At 45.0% G+C, this 14,076-nt stretch overlaps 1 protein-coding gene across 1 annotated transcript in view; it reads right to left on the minus strand.

The window, feature by feature from the left end:
• Positions 1 to 14,076, minus strand: part of FHIP2A (FHF complex subunit HOOK interacting protein 2A) — a 109,997-nt gene that overhangs the window by 48,160 nt on the left and 47,761 nt on the right. The window lies entirely within an intron of this gene.

Here is a 14,076-nt window from a genome sequence, read left to right on the forward strand (position 1 = left end):
GTGCCCTCAGTGTATATAGCACACAGCGTTACGTTACACTACACAGCACCGATGTAATACATAACCTGCCAGGGTTTCCTGTACCCTCAGTGTATATAGCACACAGAGTTACGTTACACTACACAGCACCGATGTAATACATAACAACCTGCCAGGGTTTCCTGTACCCTCAGTGTATATAGCACACAGCGTTACGTTACACTACACAGCACCGATGTAATACATAACCTACCAGGGTTTCCTGTACCCTCAGTGTATATAGCACACAGCGTTACGTTACACTACACAGCACCAATGTAATACATAACAACCTGCCAGGGTTTCCTGTACCCTCAGTGTATATAGCACACAGAGTTACGTTACACTACACAGCACCGATGTAATACATTACCTACCAGGGTTTCCTGTACCCTCAGTGTATATAGCACACAGCGTTACGTTACACTATACAGCACCGATGTAATACATAACCTGCCAGGGTTTCCTGTACCCTCAGTGTATATAGCACACAGCGTTACGTTACACTACACAGCACCAATGTAATACATAACAACCTGCCAGGGTTTCCTGTACCCTCAGTGTATATAGCACACAGTGTTACGTTATACTACACAGCACCAATGTAATACATAACAACCTGCCAGGGTTTCCTGTACCCTCAGTGTATATAGCACACAGCGTTACGTTACACTACACAGCACCAATGTAATACATAACAACCTGCCAGGGTTTCCTGTACCCTCAGTGTATATAGCACACAGCGTTACGTTACACTACACAGCACCAATGTAATACATAACAACCTGCCAGGGTTTCCTGTACCCTCAGTGTATATAGCACACAGCGTTACGTTACACTACACAGCACCAATGTAATACATAACAACCTGCCAGGGTCGCCTGTACCCTCAGTGTATACAGCACACAGCGTTGCGTTACACTACACAGCACCAATGTAATACATAACAACCTGCCAGGGTTTCCTGTACCCTCAGTGTATACAGCACACAGCGTTACGTTACACTACACAGCACCAATGTAATACATAACAACCTGCCAGGGTTTCCTGTACCCTCAGTGTATATAGCACACAGCGTTACGTTACACTACACAGCACCAATGTAATACATAACAACCTGCCAGGGTCTCCTGTACCCTCAGTGTATACAGCACACAGCGTTGCGTTACACTACACAGCACCAATGTAATACATAACAACCTGCCAGGGTCTCCTGTACCCTCAGTGTATACAGCACACAGCGTTACGTTACACTACACAGCACCAGTGTAATACATAACAACCTGCCAGGGTTTCCTGTACCCTCAGTGTATATAGCACACAGCGTTACGTTACACTACACAGCACCAGTGTAATACATAATAACCTGCCAGGGTCTCCTGTACCCTCAGTGTATATAGCACACAGCGTTACGTTACACTACACAGCACCAATGTAATACATAATAACCTGCCAGGGTCTCCTGTACCCTCAGTGTATATAGCACACAGCGTTACGTTACACTACACAGCACCAATGTAATACATAACAACCTGCCAGGGTTAACTGTACCCTCAGTGTATATAGCACACAGCGTTACGTTACACTACACAGCACCAGTGTAATACATAATAACCTGCCAGGGTCTCCTGTACCCTCAGTGTATATAGCACACAGCGTTACGTTACACTACACAGCACCAATGTAATACATAACAACCTGCCAGGGTTTCCTGTACCCTCAGTGTATATAGCACACAGCGTTACGTTACACTACACAGCACCAATGTAATACATAACAACCTGCCAGGGTTTCCTGTACCCTCAGTGTATATAGCACACAGCGTTACGTTACACTACACAGCACCAATGTAATACATAACCTGCCAGGGTTTCCTGTACCCTCAGTGTATATAGCACACAGCGTTACGTTACACTACACAGCACCAATGTAATACATAACAACCTGCCAGGGTTTCCTGTACCCTCAGTGTATATAGCACACAGCGTTACGTTACACTACACAGCACCAATGTAATACATAACAACCTGCCAGGGTTTCCTGTACCCTCAGTGTATATAGCACACAGCGTTACGTTACACTACACAGCACCAGTGTAATACATAACAACCTGCCAGGGTTTCCTGTACCCTCAGTGTATATATAACACAACGTTACGTTACACTACACAGCACCAATGTAATACATAACAACCTGCCAGGGTTTCCTGTACCCTCAGTGTATATAGCACACAGCGTTACGTTACACTACACTACACCAATGTAATACATAACAACCTGCCAGGGTTTCCTGTACCCTCAGTGTATATAGCACACAGCGTTACGTTACACTACACAGCACCAATGTAATACATAACAACCTGCCAGGGTTTCCTGTACCCTCAGTGTATACAGCACACAGCGTTACGTTACACTACACAGCACCAATGTAATACATAACAACCTGCCAGGGTCTCCTGTACCCTCAGTGTATATAGCACACAGCGTTACGTTATACTACACAGCACCAGTGTAATACATAACAACCTGCCAGGGTTTCCTGTACCCTCAGTGTATACAGCACACAGCGTTACGTTACACTACACAGCACCAGTGTAATACATAATAACCTGCCAGGGTTTCCTGTACCCTCAGTGTATATAGCACACAGCGTTACGTTACACTACACAGCACCAATGTAATACATAACAAGCTGCCAGGGTTTCCTGTACCCTCAGTGTATATAGCGCACAGCGTTACGTTACACTACACAGCACCAATGTAATACATAACAAGCTGCCAGGGTTTCCTGTACCCTCAGTGTATATAGCACACAGCGTTACGTTATACTACACAGCACCAGTGTAATACATAACCTGCCAGGGTCTCCTGTACCCTCAGTGTATATAGCACACAGCGTTACGTTACACTACACAGCACCAGTGTAATACATAACCTGCCAGGGTCTCCTGTACCCTCAGTGTATATAGCACACAGCGTTACGTTACACTACACAGCACCAATGTAATACATAACAATCTGCCAGGGTTTCCTGTACCCTCAGTGTATATAGCACACAGCGTTACGTTACACTACACAGCACCAATGTAATACATAACAACCTGCCAGGGTTTCCTGTACCCTCAGTGTATATAGCACACAGCGTTACGTTACACTACACAGCACCAATGTAATACATAACAACCTGCCAGGGTTTCCTGTACCCTCAGTGTATACAGTACACAGCGTTACGTTACACTACACAGCACCAATGTAATACATAACAACCTGCCAGGGTTTCCTGTACCCTCAGTGTATACAGCACACAGCGTTACGTTACACTACACCAATGTAATACATAACAACCTGCCAGGGTCTCCTGTACCCTCAGTGTATATAGCACACAGCGTTACGTTACACTACACAGCACCAATGTAATACATAACAACCTGACAGGGTTTCCTGTACTCAGTGTATATAGCACACAGCGTTACGTTACACTACACAGCACCAATGTAATACATAACAAGCTGCCAGGGTTTCCTGTACCCTCAGTGTGTATAGCGCACAGCGTTACGTTACACTACACAGCACCAATGTAATACATAACAAGCTGCCAGGGTCTCCTGTACCCTCAGTGTATATAGCACACAGCGTTACGTTACACTACACAGCACCAATGTAATACATAACAACCTGCCAGGGTTTCCTGTACCCTCAGTGTGTATAGCGCACAGCGTTACGTTACACTACACAGCACCAATGTAATACATAACAACCTGCCAGGGTTTCCTGTACCCTCAGTGTATATATAACACAGCGTTACGTTACACTACACAGCACCAATGTAATACATAACCTGCCAGGGTCTCCTGTACCCTCAGTGTATATAGCACACAGCGTTACGTTACACTACACAGCACCAGTGTAATACATAACAACCTGCCAGGGTTTCCTGTACCCTCAGTGTATACAGCACACAGCGTTACGTTACACTACACAGCACCAATGTAATACATAACCTGCCAGGGTCTCCTGTACCCTCAGTGTATATAGCACACAGCGTTACGTTACACTACACAGCACCAGTGTAATACATAACAACCTGCCAGGGTTTCCTGTACCCTCAGTGTATATAGCACACAGCGTTACGTTACACTACACAGCACCAATGTAATACATAACAACCTGCCAGGGTTTCCTGCACCCTCAGTGTATATAGCACACAGCGTTACGTTACACTACACAGCACCAATGTAATACATAACAACCTGCCAGGGTTTCCTGTACCCTCAGTGTATACAGCACACAGCGTTACGTTACACTACACAGCACCAATGTAATACATAACAACCTGCCAGGGTTTCCTGTACCCTCAGTGTATACAGCACACAGCGTTACGTTACACTACACAGCACCAATGTAATACATAACAACCTGCCAGGGTTTCCTGTACCCTCAGTGTATACAGCACACAGCGTTACGTTACACTACACAGCACCAGTGTAATACATAACAACCTGCCAGGGTCTCCTGTACGATCAGTGTATATAGCACACAGCGTTACATTACACTACACAGCACCAGTGTAATACATAACAACCTGCCAGGGTTTCCTGTACCCTCAGTGTATATAGCACACAGCGTTACGTTACACTACACAGCACCAATGTAATACATAACCTGCCAGGGTTTCCTGTACCCTCAGTGTATATAGCGCACAGCGTTACGTTACACTACACAGCACCAGTGTAATACATAACAACCTGCCAGGGTTTCCTGTACTCAGTGTATATAGCGCACAGCGTTACGTTACACTACACAGCACCAATGTAATACATAACAACCTGCCAGGGTTTCCTGTACCCTCAGTGTATATAGCACACAGTGTTACGTTATACTACACAGCACCAGTGTAATACATAACAACCTGCCAGGGTTTCCTGTACCCTCAGTGTATATAGCACACAGCGTTACGTTACACTACACAGCACCAATGTAATACATAACAACCTGCCAGGGTTTCCTGTACTCTGTGTATATAGCACACAGCGTTACGTTACACTACACAGCACCAATGTAATACATAACAACCTGCCAGGGTTTCCTGTACCCTCAGTGTATATAGCACACAGCGTTACGTTACACTACACAGCACCAATGTAATACATAACCTGCCAGGGTTTCCTGTACTCTGTGTATATAGCACACAGCGTTACGTTACACTACACAGCACCAATGTAATACATAACAACCTGCCAGGGTTTCCTGTACCCTCAGTGTATATAGCACACAGTGTTACGTTACACTACACAGCACCGATGTAATACATAACAACCTGCCAGGGTTTCCTGTACCCTCAGTGTATATAGCACACAGCGTTACGTTACACAGCACCAATGTAATACATAACAACCTGCCAGGATTTCCTGTACTCAGTGTATATAGCACACAGCGTTACGTTACACTACACAGCACCAATGTAATACATAACAACCTGCCAGGGTTTCCTGTACCCTCAGTGTATACAGCACACAGCGTTACGTTACACTACACAGCACCAATGTAATACATAACAAGCTGCCAGGGTTTCCTGTACCCTCAGTGTATACAGCGCACAGCGTTACGTTACACTACACAGCACCGATGTAATACATAACAACCTGCCAGGGTTTCCTGTACCCTCAGTGTATATAGCACACAGCGTTACGTTACATTACACAGCACCAATGTAATACATAACAACCTGCCAGGGTTTCCTGTACTCTCAGTGTATATAGCACACAGCGTTACGTTACACTACACAGCACCAATGTAATACATAACAACCTGCCAGGATTTCCTGTACTCAGTGTATATAGCACACAGCGTTACGTTACACTACACAGCACCAATGTAATACATAACAACCTGCCAGGATTTCCTGTACTCAGTGTATATAGCACACAGCGTTACGTTACACTACACAGCACCAATGTAATACATAACAACCTGCCAGGGTTTCCTGTACTCAGTGTATATAGCACACAGCGTTACGTTACACTACACAGCACCAATGTAATACATAATAACCTGCCAGGATTTCCTGTACCCTCAGTGTATACAGCACACAGCATTACGTTACACTACACAGCACCAATGTAATACATAACAACCTGCCAGGATTTCCTGTACCCTCAGTGTATATAGCACACAGTGTTACGTTATACTACACAGCACCAATGTAATACATAACAACCTGCCAGGGTTTCCCGTACCCTCAGTGTATATAGCACACAGCGTTACGTTACACTACACAGCACCAATGTAATACATAACAAGCTGCCAGGGTCTCCTGTACCCTCAGTGTATATAGCACACAGCGTTACGTTACACTACACAGCACCAATGTAATACATAACAACCTGCCAGGGTTTCCTGTACCCTCAGTGTATATAGCGCACAGCGTTACGTTACACTACACAGCACCAGTGTAATACATAACAACCTGCCAGGGTTTCCTGTACCCTCAGTGTATATAGCGCACAGCGTTACGTTACACTACACAGCACCAATGTAATACATAACAACCTGCCAGGGTTTCCTGTACCCTCAGTGTATATAGCACACAGCGTTACGTAACACTACACAGCACCAGTGTAATACATAACAACCTGCCAGGGTTTCCTGTCCCCTCAGTGTATATAGCACACAGCGTTACGTTACACTACACAGCACCAGTGTAATACATAACAACCTGCCAGGATTTCCTGTACCCTCAGTGTATATAGCACACAGCGTTACGTTACACTACACAGCACCAGTGTAATACATAACAACCTGCCAGGGTTTCCTGTACCCTCAGTGTATATAGCACACAGCGTTACGTTATACTACACAGCACCAGTGTAATACATAACAACCTGCCAGGGTCTCCTGTACGATCAGTGTATATAGCACACAGCGTTACGTTACACTACACAGCACCAATGTAATACATAACAACCTGCCAGGGTTTCCTGTACCCTCAGTGTATATAGCACACAGCGTTACGTTACACTACACAGCACCAATGTAATACATAACAACCTGCCAGGGTTTCCTGTACCCTCAGTGTATATAGCACACAGCGTTACGTTACACTACACAGCACCGATGTAATACATAACCTGCCAGGGTCTCCTGTACCCTCAGTGTATATAGCACACAGCGTTACGTTACACTACACAGCACCAATGTAATACATAACAACCTGCCAGGGTTTCCTGTACCCTCAGTGGATATAGCACACAGCGTTACGTTACACTACACAGCACCAGTGTAATACATAACAACCTGCCAGGGTCTCCTGTACCCTCAGTGTATATAGCACACAGCGTTACGTTACACTACACAGCACTAATGTAATACATAACAACCTGCCAGGGTTTCCTGTACCCTCAGTGTATACAGCACACAGCGTTACGTTACACTACACAGCACCAATGTAATACATAACCTGCCAGGGTCTCCTGTACCCTCAGTGTATATAGCACACAGCGTTACGTTACACTACACAGCACCAATGTAATACATAACAACCTGCCAGGGTTTCCTGTACCCTCAGTGTATACAGCACACAGCGTTACGTTACACTACACAGCACCAATTTAATACATAACAACCTGCCAGGGTTTCCTGTACCCTCAGTGTATATAGCGCACAGAGTTACGTTACACTACACAGCACCGATGTAATACATAACAACCTGCCAGGGTTTCCTGTACCCTCAGTGTATATAGCACACAGCGTTACGTTACACTACACAGCACCAGTGTAATACATAACAACCTGCCAGGGTTTCCTGTACTCTGTGTATATAGCACACAGCGTTACGTTACACTACACAGCACCAGTGTAATACATAACAACCTGCCAGGGTTTCCTGTACTCTGTGTATATAGCACACAGCGTTACGTTACACTACACAGCACCAGTGTAATACATAACAACCTGCCAGGGTTTCCTGTATCCTCAGTGTATATAGCACACAGCGTTACGTTACACTACACAGCACCGATGTAATACATAACAACCTGCCAGGGTCTCCTGTACTCTGTGTATATAGCACACAGCGTTACGTTACACTACACAGCACCAGTGTAATACATAACAACCTGCCAGGGTTTCCTGTACCCTCAGTGTATACAGCACACAGCGTTACATTACACTACACAGCACCAGTGTAATACATAACAACCTGCCAGGGTTTCCTGTACTCAGTGTATATAGCGCACAGCATTACGTTACACTACACAGCACCAATGTAATACATAACCTGCCAGGGTTTCCTGTACTCAGTGTATATAGCGCACAGCGTTACGTTACACTACACAGCACCAATGTAATACATAACAACCTGCCAGGGTTTCCTGTACCCTCAGTGTATATAGCACACAGCGTTACGTTACACTACACAGCACCAATGTAATACATAACAACCTGCCAGGATTTCCTGTACTCAGTGTATATAGCACACAGCGTTACGTTACACTACACAGCACCAATGTAATACATAACAACCTGCCAGGATTTCCTGTACTCAGTGTATATAGCACACAGCGTTACGTTACACTACACAGCACCAATGTAATACATAACAACCTGCCAGGGTTTCCTGTACTCAGTGTATATAGCACACAGCGTTACGTTACACTACACAGCACCAATGTAATACATAATACCCTGCCAGGATTTCCTGTACCCTCAGTGTATACAGCACACAGCATTACGTTACACTACACAGCACCAATGTAATACATAACAACCTGCCAGGATTTCCTGTACCCTCAGTGTATATAGCACACAGTGTTACGTTATACTACACAGCACCAATGTAATACATAACAACCTGCCAGGGTTTCCCGTACCCTCAGTGTATATAGCACACAGCGTTACGTTACACTACACAGCACCAATGTAATACATAACAAGCTGCCAGGGTTTCCTGTACCCTCAGTGTATATAGCGCACAGCGTTACGTTACACTACACAGCACCAATGTAATACATAACAACCTGCCAGGGTTTCCTGTCCCCTCAGTGTATATAGCACACAGCGTTACGTTACACTACACAGCACCAGTGTAATACATAACAACCTGCCAGGATTTCCTGTACCCACAGTGTATATAGCACACAGCGTTACGTTACACTACACAGCACCAGTGTAATACATAACAACCTGCCAGGGTTTCCTGTACCCTCAGTGTATATAGCACACAGCGTTACGTTATACTACACAGCACCAGTGTAATACATAACAACCTGCCAGGGTCTCCTGTACGATCAGTGTATATAGCACACAGCGTTACGTTACACTACACAGCACCAATGTAATACATAACAACCTGCCAGGGTTTCCTGTACTCTCAGTGTATATAGCACACAGCGTTACGTTACACTACACAGCACCAGTGTAATACATAACAACCTGCCAGGGTCTCCTGTACCCTCAGTGTATATAGCACACAGCGTTACGTTACACTACACAGCACTAATGTAATACATAACAACCTGCCAGGGTTTCCTGTACCCTCAGTGTATACAGCACACAGCGTTACGTTACACTACACAGCACCAATGTAATACATAACCTGCCAGGGTTTCCTGTACTCTGTGTATATAGCACACAGCGTTACGTTACACTACACAGCACCAATGTAATACATAACAACCTGCCAGGGTTTCCTGTACTCTGTGTATATAGCACACAGCGTTACGTTACACTACACAGCACCAGTGTAATACATAACAACCTGCCAGGGTTTCCTGTATCCTCAGTGTATATTGCACACAGCGTTACGTTACACTACACAGCACCGATGTAATACATAACAACCTGCCAGGGTCTCCTGTACTCTGTGTATATAGCACACAGCGTTACGTTACACTACACAGCACCAATGTAATACATAACAACCTGCCAGGGTTTCCTGTACCCTCAGTGTATACAGCACACAGCGTTACGTTACACTACACAGCACCAATGTAATACATAACCTGCCAGGGTTTCCTGTACTCAGTGTATATAGCGCACAGCGTTACGTTACACTACACAGCACCAGTGTAATACATAACAACCTGCCAGGGTTTCCTGTACCCTCAGTGTATATAGCGCACAGAGTTACGTTACACTACACAGCACCGATGTAATACATAACAACCTGCCAGGGTTTCCTGTACCCTCAGTGTATATAGCACACAGCGTTACGTTACACTACACAGCACCAGTGTAATACATAACAACCTGCCAGGGTTTCCTGTACTCTGTGTATATAGCACACAGCGTTACGTTACACTACACAGCACCAGTGTAATACATAACAACCTGCCAGGGTTTCCTGTACTCTGTGTATATAGCACACAGCGTTACGTTACACTACACAGCACCAGTGTAATACATAACAACCTGCCAGGGTTTCCTGTATCCTCAGTGTATATAGCACACAGCGTTACGTTACACTACACAGCACCGATGTAATACATAACAACCTGCCAGGGTCTCCTGTACTCTGTGTATATAGCACACAGCGTTACGTTACACTACACAGCACCAGTGTAATACATAACAACCTGCCAGGGTTTCCTGTACCCTCAGTGTATACAGCACACAGCGTTACGTTATACTACACAGCACCAGTGTAATACATAACAACCTGCCAGGGTTTCCTGTACTCAGTGTATATAGCGCACAGCATTACGTTACACTACACAGCACCAATGTAATACATAACCTGCCAGGGTTTCCTGTACTCAGTGTATATAGCGCACAGCGTTACGTTACACTACACAGCACCAATGTAATACATAACAACCTGCCAGGGTTTCCTGTACCCTCAGTGTATATAGCACACAGCGTTACGTTACACTACACAGCACCAATGTAATACATAACAACCTGCCAGGATTTCCTGTACTCAGTGTATATAGCACACAGCGTTACGTTACACTACACAGCACCAATGTAATACATAACAACCTGCCAGGGTTTCCTGTACTCAGTGTATATAGCACACAGCGTTACGTTACACTACACAGCAACAATGTAATACATAATAACCTGCCAGGATTTCCTGTACCCTCAGTGTATACAGCACACAGCATTACGTTACACTACACAGCACCAATGTAATACATAACAACCTGCCAGGGTTTCCCGTACCCTCAGTGTATATAGCACACAGCGTTACGTTACACTACACAGCACCAATGTAATACATAACAAGCTGCCAGGGTTTCCTGTACCCTCAGTGTATATAGCGCACAGCGTTACGTTACACTACACAGCACCAATGTAATACATAACAACCTGCCAGGGTTTCCTGTACCCTCAGTGTATACAGCGCACAGCGTTACGTTACACTACACAGCACCAGTGTAATACATAACAACCTGCCAGGGTCTCCTGTACCCTCAGTGTATATAGCACACAGCGTTACGTAACACTACACAGCACCAGTGTAATACATAACAACCTGCCAGGGTTTCCTGTCCCCTCAGTGTATATAGCACACAGCGTTACGTTACACTACACAGCACCAGTGTAATACATAACAACCTGCCAGGATTTCCTGTACCCTCAGTGTATATAGCACACAGCGTTACGTTACACTACACAGCACCAGTGTAATACATAACAACCTGCCAGGGTTTCCTGTACCCTCAGTGTATATAGCACACAGCGTTACGTTATACTACACAGCACCAGTGTAATACATAACAACCTGCCAGGGTCTCCTGTACGATCAGTGTATATAGCACACAGCGTTACGTTACACTACACAGCACCAATGTAATACATAACAACCTGCCAGGGTTTCCTGTACTCTCAGTGTATATAGCACACAGCGTTACGTTACACTACACAGCACCAGTGTAATACATAACAACCTGCCAGGGTCTCCTGTACTCTGTGTATATAGCACACAGCGTTACGTTACACTACACAGCACCAATGTAATACATAACCTGCCAGGGTCTCCTGTACCCTCAGTGTATATAGCACACAGCGTTACGTTACACTACACAGCACCAATTTAATACATAACAACCTGCCAGGGTTTCCTGTACCCTCAGTGTATATAGCACACAGCGTTACGTTACACTACACAGCACCAATGTAATACATAACAACCTGCCAGGGTTTCCTGTACCCTCAGTGTATATAGCACACAGCGTTTCGTTACACTACACAGCACCAATGTAATACATAACCTGCCAGGGTCTCCTGTACCCTCAGTGTATATAGCGCACAGCGTTACGTTACACTACACAGCACCAGTGTAATACATAACAACCTGCCAGGGTTTCCTGTACCCTCAGTGTATATAGCACACAGCGTTACGTTACACTACACAGCACCAGTGTAATACATAACAACCTGCCAGGGTCTCCTGTACCCTCAGTGTATATAGCACACAGCGTTACGTTACACTACACAGCACCAGTGTAATACATAACAACCTGCCAGGGTTTCCTGTACCCTCAGTGTATATAGCACACAGCGTTACGTTACACTACACAGCACCAGTGTAATACATAACAACCTGCCAGGGTTTCCTGTACTCTGTGTATATAGCACACAGCGTTACGTTACACTACACAGCACCGATGTAATACATAACAACCTGCCAGGGTCTCCGGTACCCTCAGTGTATATAGCACACAGCGTTACGTTACACTACACAGCACCAGTGTAATACATAACAACATGCCAGGGTTTCCTGTATCCTCAGTGTATATAGCACACAGCGTTACGTTACACTACACAGCACCGATGTAATACATAACAACCTGCCAGGGTCTCCTGTACCCTCTGTGTATATAGCGCACAGCGTTACGTTACACTACACAGCACCAGTGTAATACATAACAACCTGCCAGGGTTTCCTGTACCCTCAGTGTATATAGCACATAGCGTTACGTTACACTACACAGCACCAGTGTAATACATAACAACCTGCCAGGGTTTCCTGTACCCTCAGTGTATATAGCACACAGCGTTACGTTACACTACACAGCACCAGTGTAATACATAACAACCTGCCAGGGTTTCCTGTACTCAGTGTATATAGCGCACAGCGTTACGTTACACTACACAGCACCAATGTAATACATAACAACCTGCCAGGGTCTCCTGTACCCTCAGTGTATATAGCACACAGCGTTACGTTACACTACACAGCACCAATGTAATACATAACAACCTGCCAGGGTCGCCTGTACCCTCAGTGTATACAGCACACAGCGTTACATTACACTACACAGCACCAATGTAATACATAACAACCTGCCAGGGTTTCCTGTACCCTCAGTGTGTATACCGCACAGCGTTACGTTACACTACACAGCACCAGTGTAATACATAACAACCTGCCAGGGTCTCCTGTACCCTCAGTGTGTATAGCGCACAGCGTTACGTTACACTACACAGCACCAATGTAATACATAACAACCTGCCAGGGTTTCCTGCACCCTCAGTGTATACAGCACACAGCGTTACGTTACACTACACAGCACCAATGTAATACATAACCTGCCAGGGTTTCCTGTACCCTCAGTGTATATAGCACACAGCGTTACGTTACACTACACAGCACCAGTGTAATACATAACAACCTGCCAGGGTTTCCTGTACCCTCAGTGTATACAGCACACAGCGTTACGTTACACTACACAGCACCAATGTAATACATAACAACCTGCCAGGGTTTCCTGTACCCTCAGTGTATATAGCACACAGCGTTACGTTACACTACACAGCACCAATGTAATACATAACAACCTGCCAGGATTTCCTGTACTCAGTGTATATAGCACACAGCGTTACGTTACACTACACAGCACCAATGTAATACATAACAACCTGCCAGGATTTCCTGTACTCAGTGTATATAGCACACAGCGTTACGTTACACTACACAGCACCAGTGTAATACATAACCTGCCAGGGTTTCCTGTACCCTCAGTGTATACAGCACACAGCGTTACGTTACACTACACAGCACCAATGTAATACATAACAACCTGCCAGGGTTTCCTGTACTCTGTGTATATAGCAC

The sequence above is a fragment of the Taudactylus pleione genome, unplaced genomic scaffold, assembly GCF_031769625.1.
Source record: "Taudactylus pleione unplaced genomic scaffold, aTauple2 ptg000231l, whole genome shotgun sequence".
Classification (NCBI taxonomy): Eukaryota; Metazoa; Chordata; class Amphibia; order Anura; family Myobatrachidae; genus Taudactylus; species Taudactylus pleione.